We start from the raw sequence: 6,081 nt of genomic DNA, 5'->3' as shown, positions 1-6,081 counted from the left end.
GGCATGCAAAATGCCCTTGCACACAACTCTGGGCGTTCAGCGCCAGATTGGTGCTTGTTCTGGGCGTTAAACGCCCATTTGTTGCCCATTTCTGGCGTTGAACGCCAGAACCATGCTTGTTCTGGGCGTTCAGCACCAGCTCTTCTCCAGGGTGCAATTCTGGCGTTCAAACGCCCAGATGCTGCCCATTTTGGGCGTTCAGCGCCAGAACCATGCTCTGTTCTGGCGTTGAACGCCAGCCAGATGCTTCTTACTAGCGTTTAAATGCCAGTAAGGTCTTCCTCCAGGGTGTGATTTTTCTTCTGCTATTTTTGATTCCGTTTTCAATTTTTATATTTATTTTGTGACTCCACATGATCATGAACCTAATAAAACATGAAAGAACAATAAAAATAGAATTAGATAAATAAAAATTGGGTTGCCTCCCAACAAGCGCTTCTTTAATGTCAATAGCTTGACAGTGGGCTCTCATGGAGCCTCACAGATGTTCAGAGCATTGTTGAGACTTCCCAACACCAAACTTAGAGTTTGGATATGGGAGTTCAACACCCAACTTAGAGTTTGGTTGTGGCCTCCCAACACCAAACTTAGAGTTTGACTGTGGGGGCTCTGGTTGACTCTGTTTTGAGAGAAGCTTTTTATGCTTCCTCTTCATGTTTACAGAAGGGTAACCTTGAGTTGTAAACACAAGGGAGTCCTCATTCAATTGAAGGACTAATTCTCCTCTGTCAACATCAATCACAGCTCTTGCTGTGGCTAGGAAAGGTCTTCCAAGGATGATGAATTCATCCTCATCCTTCCCAGTATCAAGGACTATGAAATCAGCAGGGATGTAAAGGCCTTTAACCTTTACTAACACGTCCTCTACTTGTCCATAAGCCTTTTCTCTTGAATTGTCTGCCATCTCTAATGAGATTTTAGCAGCTTATACCCCATAGATTCCCAATTTCTCTATTACCGAGAGGGGCATGAGGTTTATCCCTGAACCAAGGTCACACAGAGCCTTTTCAAAGACCATGTTGCCTATGGTACAAGGTATTACGAACTTTCCAGGATCCTATTTCTTCTGAGGCAATGTCAGTTGATCCAGATCACTTAGTTCATTGGTGAACAAGGGAGGTTCATCTTCCCAAGTCTCAATACCAAATAATTTGGCATTCAGCTTCATGATTGCACCAAGAAACTTGGCAGCTTGCTCTTCAGTAACATCCTCATTCTCTTCAGAGGAGGAATACTCATCAGAGCTCATGAAGGGCATAAGGAGGTTTAATGGAATCTCTATGGTCTCTAGATGAGTCTCCGATTCCTTTGGTTCCTCAGAGGGAAACTCCTTATTAATCACTAGATGTCCCAGGAGGTCTTCTTCCTTGGGATTCACGTCCTCTCCTTCCCTTACAGGTTCGGCCATGGTGCTTATGTCAATGGCCTTGCACTCTCCTTTTGGATTTTCTTCTGTACTGCTTGGGAGAGTACTAGGAGGGATTTCAGTGATCCTTTTACTCAGCTGGCCCACTTGTGCTTCCAAATTTCTAATGGAAGACCTTGTTTCATTCATGAAACTTACAGTGGCCTTGGACAGATCAGAGACTAAGTTTGCTAAATTAGAGGTATTTTGTTCAGAGTTCTCTGTCTGTTGCTGAGTGGATGATGGAAAAGGTTTACTATTGTTAAACCTATTTCTTCCACCATTATTAAAGCCTTGTTGGGGCTTTTGTTGATCTTTCCATGAGAAATTTGGATGATTTCTCCATGATGGATTATATGTGTTTCCATAAGGTTCACCCATGTAATTCACCTCTACTATTGCAGGGTATTCAGGATCATAAGCTTCTTCTTCAGAAGATGCCTCTTGAGTACTGTTGGATGTAGCTTGCATTCCATTTAGACTCTGAGAAATCATATTGACTTGCTGAGTCAATATTTTATTCTGAGCCAGTATGGCATTCAGAGTATCAATTTCAAGAACTCCCTTCTTCATAGGCGTCCCATTACTCACAGGATTCCTCTCAGAAGTGTACATGAATTGGTTATTAGCAACCATGTCAATGAGTTCTTGAGCTTCTGCAGGCGTTTTCTTTAGGTGAATGGATCCACCTGCAGAAGTATCCAATGACATTTTAGCCAATTCAGACAGACCATCATAGAATATATCCAGGATGGTCCATTCTGAAAGCATGTCAGAAGGACACTTTTTGGTTAGTCCTTTATATCTCTCCCAAGCTTCATAGAGGGATTCACCTTCTTTCTGTCTGAAGGTCTAAACATCCACTCTAAGATTACTTAGCTTTTGAGGAGGAAAGAACTTGGCTAAGAAAGCCTTGACCAGCTTATGCCAAGAGTTCAGGCTATCTTTGGGTTGAGAGTCCAACCACACTCTAGCTCTGTCTCTTACAGCAAAAGGGAAAAGCATGAGCCTGTAGACTTCAGGATCAACTCCATTAGTCTTAACAGTATCACATATCTGTAAGAATTCAGTTAAGAATTGAAAACGGTCTTCCGATGGAAGTCCATGAAACTTGCAGTTCTGCTGCATTAGAGAAACTAATTGAGGTTTAAGCTCAAAATTGTTTGCTCCAATGGCAGGAATGGAGATGCTTCTTCCATGTAAATTGGAATTAGGTGTAGTAAAGTCACCAAGCATCCTCCTTGCATTATTATTATTTTTGGCTGCCATCTCCTCTTCCTGTTCGAAAATTTCTGAAAGGTGCTTGCTGGATTGTTGTAATTTTAGCTTCTCTTAGTTTCCTCTTCAGAGTACTTTCAGGTTCTGGATCTGCTTCAACAAGAATGTTCTTGTCCTTGCTCCTGCTCATATGAAAAAGAGGGACAGAAAAATAATAATAATAGGGATCCTTTTTGCCCAAGTATAGAGGTTCCCTTATGTGAGTAGAACAAAAGAAGAAGAGAAAATCTGAACTCAGAGAGAGAGAGAGGGTTCGGATTTTTGGGGAGTGAGGGAGAGATGTTAGTAGATGAATAAATAAAATAGAAGGAGATGAGAGAGAAGGAGAATTTTCGAAAATTATTTTTGAAAAAGAGTTAGTGATTTTCGAAAATAGTTTTTGAAAAAGGTTAGTAACTTTTTCAAAAATTAAAATCAAAAAATAAAATAATTAGTTAATTAAAAAGAAATTTTGAAAAAGAGGGAAGATATTTTCGAAAATTAGAGAGAGAGAGTTAGTTAGGTAGTTTCGAAAAAGATAAGAAACAAACAAAAAGTTAGTTAGTTAGTTGAAACAAATTTGAAAATCAATTTTGAAAAGATAAGAGGATAAGAAGTTAGAAAGGATATTTTAAAATCAAATTTTGAAAAATATAAGATAAAGAGATATTTTTGAAAAGATATGATTGAAATTAGTTTTGAAAAAGATTTGATTTTTTTAAAATCTCAATTAATGACTTGATTCAGAAGAAATCACAAGATATGATTCTAGAACTTAAAGTTTGAATCTTTCTTAACAAGTAAGTAACAAACTTAAAATTTTTGAATCAAAACATTAATTGATGATGTTATTTTCGAAAATTAGGAGATAAAGATAAGAAAAAGATTTTTGAAAAAGATTTTTGAAATTTTCAAAAATAACTAAGAAAAATGAAAAAGATTTGATTTTTGAAAAAGATTTTGAAAAAGATAAGATTTTTAAATTGAAAATTTGATTTGACTCATAAGAAACAACTAGATTTTAAAATTTTTTGAAAAAGTCCAATCTAATTTTTGAATTTTTAAGAGAGAAAGAGGGGAAGATATTTTTTTGATTTTTGTAATTTTAATGATGAGAGAGAAAAACATGAAAAAGACTCAATGCATGAAAATTTTGGATCAAAACAAGAAATGCATGCAAGAATGCTATGAATGTCAAGATGAACACCAAGAACACTATGAAGATCATGATGAACATCAAGAACATATTTTTGAAAAATTTTTAATGCAAAGAAATCATGCAAGACACCAAACTTAGAAATCTTTAATGCTTAGACACTAAGATTTCAAGAATGCATATGAAAAACAAGAAAAGACACAAAACAAGAAAACATCAAGATCAAACAAGAAGACTTACCAAGAACAACTTGAAGATTATGAAGAACACCATGAATGTATGAATTTTTCGAAAAATGCAAAGAATTTTTTTAGAAAAAATGCAATTGACACCAAACTTTAAATCTGACTCAAGACTCAAACAAGAAATACAAAATATTTTTGATTTTTTTGATTTTATGATTTTGTTTGTATTTTCTTTTAATTTTTTCGAAAATCATTTTGAAAAAGAAAAATAAGGATTCCAAAATTTTTAATATGAATTCCAGGAATCTTATGCTCTTTAGTCTAAAGCTCAAATCAAAGGGTCAGGCATGGCTTAATAGCCAGCCAAGCTTTAGTATGTAACTCAGACATGACGCGCCTGACATTCCCTATCCAGAAGAATTAGACATGGCTTTACAGCCAGCCAGGCTTCAACATGCTTCATGAAAATAAGAAGAAAATTATCCAATCTAAGCAACAAGATGAACCGTCAGTTGTCCAAACTCGAACAATCCCTGGCAACGGTGCCAAAAACTTGGTGCACGAAATTGTGATCTCAGGCAACGGCGCCAGAAACTCTGTACGCACGTCTTAATAAATCGCTTTTCATTCACAACTTCGATACAACTAACCAGCAAGTGCACTGTGTCGTCCAAGTAATAAACCTTACGTGAGTAAGGGTCGATCCCACGGAGATTGTTGGTATGAAGCAAGCTATGGTCACCTTGTAAATCTCAGTCAGGCGGATATAAAATAGTTATGGAGTTTCGAAATTAAATAATAAGTAAACATAAAATAAGGATAGAAACACTTATGTAATTCATTGGTGAGAATTTCAGATAAGCGTATAGAGATGCTTTTGTTCCTCTGAATCTCTGCTTTCTTGCTGTCTTCATCCAATCAGTCTTACTCCTTTCCATGGCTGGCTTTCTGTAAGGGCATCACCGTTGTCAATGGCTACATCCCATCCTCTTGTGAAAATGGTCCAAATGCTCTGTCACGGCACGGCTAATCATCTGAGGTTCTCGATCATACTGGAATAGGATTCACCCTCCTTTTGCGTCTGTCACTACGCCCAGCACTCGCGAGTTTGAAGTTCGTCACAGTCATTCAATCCCAGAGTCCTACTTGGAATACCACAGACAAGGTTTAGACTTTCTGGACTCTCATGAATGCCGCCATCAATCTAGCTTATACCACGAAGATTCTAATTAAGAGATCCAAGAGATACTCATTCAATCAAAGGTAGAACGGAAGTGGTTGTCAGGCACGCGTTCATAGGGAATGATGATGATTGTCATGTTCATCAAATTCAGGTTGAAGTGTGAATGAATATCTTAGAAGTGGAATAAGTTGAATTGAATAGAAAAATAGTAGTACTTTGCATTAATCTTTGACGAACAGCAGAGCTCCACACCTTAATCTATGGAGTGTAGAAACTCTACCGTTAAAAATACATAAGTGAAAGGTCCAGGCATGGCCGAATGGCCAGCCTCCAAAACGTGATCACAGGATCAAAAATACAATCCAGGATGTCAAATACAATAGTAAAAAGTCCTATTTATACTAAACTAGTTACTAGGGTTTACAGAAGTAAGTAATTGACGCATAAATCCACTTCTGGGGCCCACTTGGTGTGTGCTTGGGCTGAGCTTGAATGTTACACGTGTAGAGGTCAATCTTGGAGTTGAACGCCAGTTTGTAACGTATTTCTGGCGTTCAACTCTGGCTTGTGACTTGTTTCTGGCGTTTAACTCCAAACAGCAGCATAGAACTGTCATCTAAACTCGGCCAAAGTATAGACTATTATACATTGCTGGAAAGCCCTGAATGTCTACTTTCTAACGCAATTAGAAGCGTGCCATTTTGAGTTCTGTAGCTCTAGAAAATCCACTTTGAGTGTAGGGAGGTCAGAATCCAACAGCATCAGCAGTCCTTCTTCAACCTCTGAATCTGATTTTTGCTCAGGTCCCTCAATTTCAGACAGAAAATACCTGAAATCATAGAAAAACACACAAACTCATAGTAAAGTCTAGAAATGTGAATTTAACATAAAAACT

At 37.5% G+C, this 6,081-nt stretch overlaps 1 non-coding gene across 1 annotated transcript; it reads left to right on the top strand.

Moving 5' to 3' along the window:
* The first annotated feature begins 2,170 nt into the window (after positions 1–2,170).
* LOC148545479 (small nucleolar RNA R71) lies at positions 2,171–2,278 on the top strand. The gene has a single exon (XR_015900326.1). It is a non-coding gene; the product is annotated as a small nucleolar RNA R71 (small nucleolar RNA).
* Positions 2,279–6,081: the final 3,803 nt, after the last annotated feature.

This window comes from Arachis ipaensis, chromosome B9, assembly GCF_059453495.1.
Source record: "Arachis ipaensis isolate K30076 ecotype BB chromosome B9, ASM5945349v1, whole genome shotgun sequence".
Lineage (NCBI taxonomy): Eukaryota > Viridiplantae > Streptophyta > Magnoliopsida > Fabales > Fabaceae > Arachis > Arachis ipaensis.
Note: the sequence above shows the minus strand (reverse complement) of the source record. Positions and strands in the feature narration are given on the sequence as shown.